This window comes from Triticum urartu, chromosome 1A, assembly GCF_056163025.1.
Source record: "Triticum urartu cultivar PI428250 chromosome 1A, HENAU_Tu73, whole genome shotgun sequence".
Lineage (NCBI taxonomy): Eukaryota > Viridiplantae > Streptophyta > Magnoliopsida > Poales > Poaceae > Triticum > Triticum urartu.
In genome coordinates this window covers 394,626,706-394,636,157 of record NC_141873.1, presented here as the reverse complement: position 1 = coordinate 394,636,157, position 9,452 = coordinate 394,626,706, and positions in this window count along the sequence as shown.

The following is a 9,452-nucleotide window of genomic DNA, read 5'->3' as shown; positions in this document are numbered from 1 at the left end:
TTGCACCAAAGAGGAAAGGAGGACACTGCGCGGGCTGGCGCTCGCCTGGCGCCCTTGGTCGTCATGGCTTGCATCACGGGCACCTCATGAGGTACCCCGCCTTGATCTCTCTGCCTCCTCGCGAGCCAGCCTGGTGAGGCCGTGCCTGAGGAAGCTCCGCGTCGTCCGCCCCGCGAGGCTTGGTCCCTCGCGAGGGTCTTGGGTCAAGCCCCTCGCGAGGGTCTTGGGTCTGTGTTGGTGAAGATGGGCCGTGCTGGGCCCCCCTTTGAGCCACGCCGTAGGCCACAGGCAGGCAAGTCTGGGGACCCCCGTTCCCAGAACGCCGATAGTAGCCCCCGGGCCCAAGGCGCGCCCGGACTTGGCCGTGCAGGGAGGCGGAAGGGCGAGGGCGAAGCACCGCGGGCCCTAACAGCCTGCGGCGTTGGGCGCCGCGTGGCGGTTGATTGGACGTGGGCGTCTCCACTTCCCCATGGCGCCTCGGCAACTGCACGGATTGGACAAGTCCCTGCATGCAAAGCGGGTCATGATTACCTGCGATCGTGGAGGTCGGCGGTTGGCCTTCGCCGGCTATAAGTATGGAACGGTGCGTGCCCTTCCAGTCCATCCCTTCTTGCTTCTCCTTCTTCCCGATCCTTGCTCCATCTTGCTGCGATGGCCCCAATCCGCCGGTTCTCGACGGCAGAGAAGGAAAAGGCTCCCCGAGAGGAACCAGTCCCGCTCCCGCCGAAGAAACGGCTCGTCCTCCGCGGCTCGGACGAGGGGGCTCATCAGGTGGTGTCGAGGCCCTGGTGCGAGCAGGCACCGCCGGGGTTCCCGCTTCCCTTGTACGCCCACAACGAGGGCCCTGAAGGAGCTGATGCTGATCGCCCCGGGCGGCGCCGGCGTCTACGCTGACGGGTCACGAAGGTGTGGGTCGTCCCCCCTGGGGTTCACACCGAGGGCTCCTCCCGAGAGTTCGTGTTTCACGCCGCCATGCCTCCTCAGTCTTGGATTCGCCTTCCTTCCTTCTTCGCCTCCATCACCCCGCAGGGAGAGCCCCTGGAGCTTTGGCTGCAGCACGCCGGCTGCAGCACCCTCGCGACCGAGGCAGAGGTCGCGGTCGTTGACCCGGGCGAGGTCTTCATGACTCGGGGCTGGACCGAAATCGCCCGGGTTTGCAGGACAAGGGGCGCCTTCGCGATCCACTTGGATGACGACGGTGCTTGGGTGATGTTCTTCAAGGTCTTCGATGCGAACGGGCGCTGGCTGGAGTGCTGCCCCGGGAGAGGTGGCTGGGACCCTGCTGCAGCGAGGACTGGGCCCGCTGACCGCTCCCTTGGCGGCTCCTCAGGCGGTGGAGGCGTCGGAGGTTCCAGCGACTCCAGCGAGCTCTTCGCGACTCCAGAGACGAGCGACGACAGCTACGAGCCCCCGAGCCGGTGTCGCTCCTGGAGCAGGGCGGGCTCGTCAGGCCGCCGCCGACTCTGATCTGGATGGGGTTGGCGCCGGTGCTTGACGGCCCACTGTTGATGATGGCGTCTTCTGCAGGGGCGCGCGTAGTTAGTGTCCCTTTAGGATCTGTTCCCTGCGAGGAATCAAAGACGTGTCCCATGGGGGCTTGTAAGGTGCCTGTGATCCTGTTTTGTTAATATAACCCTTGTCATAGAATTGTGCGAGTTGCTCATTCCGTCTTAGCTCAGTCCTCCCTTTCGAACCTCACGAGGGCTTGGTGCTCTGCGCCGACAGGTCCCAGTCCCAAGGCGGCTTCAGCCGTCGCTGGTATGCCAGGTCGCGATGCCCTCGTCAAGGCCAGGAGGTGAGCGACCCGGAGTCCGGTAAGAGCCCCTGAGTCTCGATGCTCAGGAGGTCCCCTTTGGCGCTCAAGCAGCCGTCGTTCTGTGAGAAAGGAGAGCGGTGTCGCTGACACGGGATTGCATTAGGTGCGGGGGTGGTGCCACGGTAGCTGGCGCTTCCGGGTGGTGACTTATCTCGAGAATCAGGGGCCGCTCTCTAGTGCATCGCCAGGTCCGTGCATCAGCAGGCGCGAGGTTGCTCGGTGAGGTCCTCGCATGTCCCTCCCCTCTCGCATTTGCTCCCCTTTCTGCTCTACGTCCTCGGGTCCCGGCCCTCGAGCGAGTCTCAGCCGTCACTGGTATGCTAGGTCGCGATGCCGTGGACAAGGCCAGAGGGTGAGGGCTGGAGAGCCAGTAGGAGCCCTGAGTCGCGGTGCTCAGGCACCCCCCCTTTAACGTGCAAGCGGTTCGTGCGGATGAGAGTGAAGGAGACACCGCAAGGGCCTCGCCTGACGCAGCTCCTTCAGGAGATCCTGTAGACCCATCATAGAAAAAACAAGGGGTTGCCATGACAATTGACAGTCAGTCGTTGGTTGCTTCCGAGGGGTACGAGGCACTGAAGGCTTGACGAGGTGGCGCCATGCGGGGCTGCCGTGGCCAGAGCTCAGCCATTCAGGTTTGTCGGTGTTGCAGGGACGGACCCATGCGCAAGCGTCGTGCCATTTGAGAGTAGTTCCGTTAGTTGGCGTCAGTTGAGCGGGCAGCTAGGTCAAACACATTAGCCGCGAAGGAGTGGATTCATCCAAATAGATGCTGGGAAGGCGGACATCACTGGGCCAGTCCCGAGCGACTTGGGGATGATGCAGCCCGAGGGGCGCCCCTAACAAGGTAAGCTAACAACATGAAATAAAAGGGATACATGCCGCAGGGACGGACCCACGTGGCCTGGGAATAATGCAGCCCTGGGGGGCGCTCCCAGCTGGAAGTGAAACTTCAAAGATGTCACCTGATGACGTTGAGGACGAAGGGGTGTTGGTGTAGCAGACTCGGTGGGCTGCGGAAGCCGATCCTCATGAGCACCCAGGACCGGGGGCCTCGGGAGGCTCCGGGGGTGCTGGCGGCTCCCCACGGACCATCTCCATCTCCGCCAGGGCTGCGGAACGCCTGGCCTCTTGTGCCTCCATGATGCCCCTCATGAGGCGCTGGTACGTGGCAGCCGCGTTCGGCAAGCCGTAAGGCATGCGAACGTAGCTGTGGGGTGGACCTCCGCAGCGCCCCACTCGCGACGACCAGAGGTGCTCCAGAGAGGCGACTCGGTTGAGCCCTAGTATGTCGATGCAGACGCGCAGCCCACCATCCTCGCCTGGATGGGGAGCCACTGCTGGTAGATGGCGGCCGCCTTTCATGACCCTTGACTCCTGTAGCTCCTGAATGGCCTTGCTGACGAACTCCTGAGGGTCTGGTTCTCCTTGCCTTACTCCTTCTTGAGGGAAACGTGCGTCGAAACACGCCTCCATGTGGTGCCCAAACGCCTCCCTCGTGACCCTAGCCAGGTCGGTGGCCCTCCAGGGGAGAGCCCTCGAGCCCTGCCTGAGGAGGGCGCCGGGCGCGCTTTCCTATGCGATGGAAGGAGGTTCCCCTTGGGCAGGCACGGGCCCAGAGGGGCCTGCCTCCTGAGGGGCCGGGCCGGACAATGTCTTCTTCTTCTTGGGGGCGGTCTCGGGAAGCCTCCTGCTTCCGCGATCCGGGTCTTCCTGTGACGGGGCCTGAAAGGCTCGTTCCAGGGAACACACCGTGTCCTTCTCTTCACAGGGCACCGTGATGACTCCGCCACTTCCTGGCATCTTGAGGACGTTGTAGCCGTGGTGAGTTACGACCATGAACTTGGCCAGCGCTGGGTACCCAAGGATGGCGTTGTACGGCAGGCGAATGTGAGCGATGTCGAAGTCGATGAGCTCGGTGCGGTAGTTGTCGCGTGCCCCGAAGGTGACAGGGAGGCGGACCTGCCCAATCGGGACCGTGGAGCCATCGGTGATTCCGGAGAAGGGCTTGGTTGGCTGAAGCTGGCTGTAGGGCACTTGGAGATTGTTGAATGTTTCCACAGACAGGACATTGAGCCCTGCCCCGCCATCGATGAGGGTCCTGGTGACCACCACGTTGCTGATGATTGGGGAACAAAGCATTGGGAGGACTCCGGCTGTAGCCGCACACTTGAGCTGATCTGCTGAGCTGAACGTGATGGCGCACGCCGACCACCTGAGAGGGCGCGTGGCCTCAAGCCTGGGGAGGACTGCATTCACTTCACGGGCGAACTGCTTGAAGATGCGTTGAGAGGCTGGGGCCCGAGCCCGCCTAGGATGCAGGCGATCGCGTGCGGCTCCTGGAAGCCCCCAGCCCCCTCGTCTTGGTGGCGGTCCTCGTTTCTCCTTGGCTGCGGTGGCAGCGGAGGGACGCCTGCGTTGCCTTGCGGGCGATCCTCGCGAGGCTGATCCCTCCAGTCTCCCTCGCGAGGCGGGTCTTGCCAGCGATCCTTGCGAGGTTGATCGCACCACCCTTGGCGCGGGCCACGGTCTTCCCAGCGTCCTGTGTTCCTTCCTCCTCCTCGACCGTAGCCCCGGTCACCGCGGTCGGGGCGACAGCCGATCCTTCCTTCCCGCACGGCTCGGAGCTCTTGACATTCGTTGGTGTTGTGGGTGTGGAGGTCATGGTACACACAGTACCGGCTGCCCTTGGAAGGTTCGGGCTGATCTCTGCCCCCCTTGGTGTCTGGTTCTGCCGTGAGCACGGCAGCCCCCTTGCGCTTCACATCCTTGGCCTTGGGCTTCTTCTCTTCTGGGTCTGCGGCAGGCAGCTCGCGGAGGGAGAGACGCCCTTCCTCAGCCCTGGCGCACTTGGTTGCCAAGTTGAACAGCTCCAAGGAAGTGCACAGGTCTTCATGCATCGCCAGCTCCTCCTTCATCTTGACATCGCGCACGCCGTCGGAGAAGGCTGAGATGATGGCCTCCTCAGTCACCTTGGGAATCTTGAGGCGTGCGTTGTTGAAGCGCTGGATGTACTTCTGCAGGGTCTCCCCGGGTTGTTGCTTGATGCGGCACAGGTCGCTCACGGCGGGTGGCCGGTCGCGAGTACCTTGGAAGTTGGCGATGAAGCGGGTGCGCATCTCGTCCCAGGAGGAGATCGTGCCTGGAGCCAGGTTCAAGAGCCAGGTGCGGGCCCCGTCCTTGAGTGCCATGGGAAACCAGTTCGCCATGACCTTCTCGTCTCCATTGGCAGCTTCGATTCCCAGCTCGTAGAGCTGGAGGAACTCCGCAGGGTCAGCCGTGGCATCGTAACGAGGAGGCAGGTCTGGCTTGAACTTGCCGGGCCACGCGATGCTGCATAGCTCGGTGGTGAAGGCACGGCAGCCTGCTGTGGCCACGGGAGGCCTTGCGTGACGGAGAGCTTGGTCTTGCATGTCCCCACGCGCTTCAGCTGGGTCTTGACGTGCGGGAGCAGGAGCATGGTCGCGACGTGCTGGAGCAGGGAGCGCCCGGGCAGCTTCTTGCGGGCGAGGGACTTCCTGGCAGCTCTGCTCTTGCTGCGCTAGCACCTGACGGAGCGGGTTCCGCCCAGGGGCCACGCGCCCTGGAGCCATGGCGCCTTCTTGAGGAGGAGGCGGCCGGGGCACCGCCGGAGCTTCGTCGCCCGCGCGGGGCGGGGTGCGGTGCAGTGGCACAGACGACGTAGGAGAGCCCCTGCGGCGCGGACGAGCTCGGCGACACGGTCGAGCCATTCTTCGTAGACGTCGTCGACGGGATGGTAGCGCAGGAGCTCGTTTGCCGCGATGAGCGCAGCTTGAGCCTCCATGGGTGCGCAGAGTGCGCGGGACGAAGAACCAGCTGGGGTGAGCGAGGGAGTTGCGGTGCGGCCGCCTTGCCGCACGGGCGGATGCTGAGACGATGCTTGCTGCTCGTCCCCCATCGGGCCGGTGGCGGCGTTGACGGCAGGTGACGGGGAACGGCGAGGACGCCCGCTGACAGGAGCCGTCTGGGCGACGCGGGAAGCGAGAGCGGCCCAGCGCTCGGCGCGGGCCCGGCCAGCGTCAGACATGGGCGCGATGGTCGGAGGAGAACGGGGTGGTGGAAGATGAATTCCGGCGCACCCCTACCTGGCGCGCCAGATGTGGGATTTCGGGTTCCGGCCGACCCTTGAGGTTCGAACACTGGGGTGCGCACGGAGATTTCGCCTCCTACCTACCTGCACCCCTCCGCCTCGCTAAGATCTAAGCTATGGGAAGAACAACACGAGAGACACAGGGTTTATACTGGTTCGGGCCACCGTTGTGGTGTAATACCCTACTCCAGTGTGTGGCGTGGTGGATTGCCTCTTGGGCTGATGATGATGAACAATACAAGGAAGAACAGCCTTGCGAGGGTCTGTTCTTGGCTGGGGCGATGAACTGCTGGGAGGAGTTCAGTCACCCTTCTCTCTCTCTCTGATTGTTGATGCCCCTCTATGATTCTCCTTCTCTCTCTCTGATTCTGATTCTCTCTGATTCTCCTTTTCTGATCCTCCTTCTCTCCTGGGGGTGGCTAGTCCTATTTATAGAGGCCCTGGTCCTCTTCCCAAATATCGAGCGGGAAGGGAGCCAACAATGGCGGGCTAATTTGAAGGGGGATAGCTAGTACCAGCCATACTGACAAAAGTAGTCTTCGCCTGCACAAAGCTCTGGTGGTGACGCCGTCTTGGGCTCCACGATGACCTCCGTCTTGCAGTGCTCCTGGTCTTGGTCTTGTTGCACCGAAATGGCAACCTTTTCCTGATGCCTCGGTACTCCGTGGCTGCGCTTGCTCCCTTTGCACCAAAGAGGAAAGGAGGACATTGCGCGGGCTGGCGCCCGCTTGGCGCCCTTGGTCGTCATGGCTTGCGTCACGGGCACCTCATGAGGTACCCCGCCTTGATCTCTCCGCCTCCTCGCGAGCCAGCCTGGTGAGGCCGTGCCTGAGGAAGCTCCGCGTCGTCCGCCCCGCGAGGCTTGGCCCCTCGCGAGGGTCTTGGGTCTGTGTTGGTGAAGATGGGCCGTGCTAGGCCCCCCTTTGAGCCACGCCGCAGGCCGCAGGCAGGCAAGTCTAGGGACCCCCGTTCCCAGAACACCGACAAACGGTGAATAACTGCTTCTCCGTTTTATGCATGTCATCGCGAGATGACAGACCAAGTCTAGGCCCGTTCTTCGAGATAGTCTATGGGTATCGAGAGGGAATGTGTCCGGTTTGTGCAGGAAGTGCGGGTCCTGTTGCTCCGTTGGCCTCGAATCTTCTTGTGCTCTCAAAGGAGGCCATCACATGTATATGCATGGGCTATCCGGTGGCCTCGGCGGTCTAGGAAGTTGACCGACACCGAGAGAGCGGGTAGGCCACGGTGAACAACTGCTTCTTCTCATGTTTTTTTACTTTACACTCTTTAAAGTTAAAAAAGAAAAAAACTATATAAAAAAACTATTTAGAAATAAATAGAAGAAAATAAATAAAGCAGAAAAGAAAAAACTATATAAAAGAACTACTCAGAAATAAATAGAAGAAAATAAATAAAGCAGAAAATAAAAAAACTACTCAGAAATAAATAGAAGAAAATAAATAAAGTAGAAAAGAAAAAACTACTCAAAAATAAGTAGAAGAAAATAAAGAAAGCAGAAAGAAACTATATAAAAACTACTTAGAAATAAATAGAAGAAAATAAATAAAGCAGAAAAGAAAAAAACTACTCAGAAATAAATAGAAGAAAATAAATAAATTAGAAAAGAAAAAAACTATATTTAAAACTACTCAAAAATAAATAGAAGAAAATAAATAAAGCAGAAAAGAAAATAAACTATATAAAAAATTGTTGGGGCACTGTCCAGTGGGCCTGCTAGGCCTTGGGCGTGAAATTCAGGCCCACCAGGCCAAGCAGGCGCACAGGACAACGCGCCTTAGTTAGGCCCAGAAGCCTGCTTTACAAAGGAGTTTGATAGAGCAGCCGCGGCTGGGTTTATAAACCAGTGCGGCTGCCCTTCGCCCGGCGAGGTGGGACTAAATTAGAGAAGTGGTTACCGAGGGTCGACTATCGGCTCTCGGTAATGGCCACCTTTCTGAGAGTTACTCCCGGTAAAAGTGTAATCTAGATCTAGGGGGACATATTTTCCGAGAGTTACTCTCGGTAAAAGTGTAACCTAGATCTAGAGTTGATTTCTTTTCTGAGAGCTGCACCGACACGCACTCGGTAAAGGTGACGTCGACTACTTAAGCATATTCCCCTGTTGTTTCTTCTCTCTGCTCCCCATCGACCGGCGCCCCTCCACTCCTCTCCTCTCCTCTGCTCCCCACCGATCGGCGCCCCTCCACCGGCCGGCGCCCCCTCCACCGCCGCCCCCACACCACACCGAGCTCCTCCCTCCGGTGAGCCCCCCTCCTCCTCTCCATGTGTGCATAGATAGATGGATGGATTGATAGATGGATGCATAGATAGATGGATGGATTGATAGATGGATGGATGGATTGATAGATGGATGGATGCCATGTAGATACATTTTTCTATATCAAAATAAAAAATGTAGATAATTGTTGATAATGTTGTATGCATGGATGCTATGTGTGGATGTGACCGATGAGATACGTGAGAGAGTGTTGATGAGAGTTGTTCTTTGGAGGAAGAAAAATCAACTTTTGAACGATGACGGTGATCTGTGTGAGCTCCTCCTCATGTTATATCTTGATAACGCACGAGGGGCTCACCCAGCTCAACCATCACCAAAAGTTGAAATACCCGTGAGAGAGTGTCCACCATATATACCATCACCAGCGAGAGTGTCCACCGTATATACGTGAGAGAGTGTCGTTGAGAGTTGTTCTTGGAGGAAGAAAAATCGACTTTTGATGATGGCGGTGATCTACGTGAGCTCTTCATGTTATATCTTTCATGTTTGATTCTTATGTTATTTTCCATTGTGTGATGAAAGGCGTTAGCATCGATCGATTCTTTTGGCTATGGCTTCCTCCAACGGCGAAGCTTCCATTAGGGTCGACTCCACGGACACGGAGAAGAGCGCCGAGGAATGCTTGGAGGAACTCCTTGAGAAGAACCCACAGCTGATCATAATGAAGTTTTTTGTGGATCTGGCCAAGAAGAATCCCCCAGCTAAGGAGGGCAAGGCTCCACCACGTAAGAAGCCATTGAGTCCACCGACCATCATTCCCGACGACGCTTGGTCCTCCACTGTGGGGGATGCCCCCACGTGCTTTGAATCGATGATCACTGGTTTCACCAACTACACCTCGGAGTAGTCACCTAGATAGTTTGACGTTGATTTAGTTGTATCCTTAAGTACCTGGTGATATGGACTTGGATGGCCACTTGCGATGCTTTTGATTGTATGACTGATGAATGCTTATGTTGCTTATGTATGATGTGCATTATTTCTTGTTCTTTTGTAGATGAAGTGGTATGTGGTGTACAAAGGACGGTGTCTAAGAGTCTATGATTCATGGTCGGAATGGAATGAACAAATACTTCGTTATGAAGGCAACTCCCACGAATCATTCGACAATAGAGAGACGGCAGAGTATCATTACAATCAGTATTTGCTTAAGAAAAAGAGAAAAACTGATGAACGGAATGGTGCAAGCCAGACAAGGCTTAGTTGGTTCAGTGGATTGAGGAACTTCA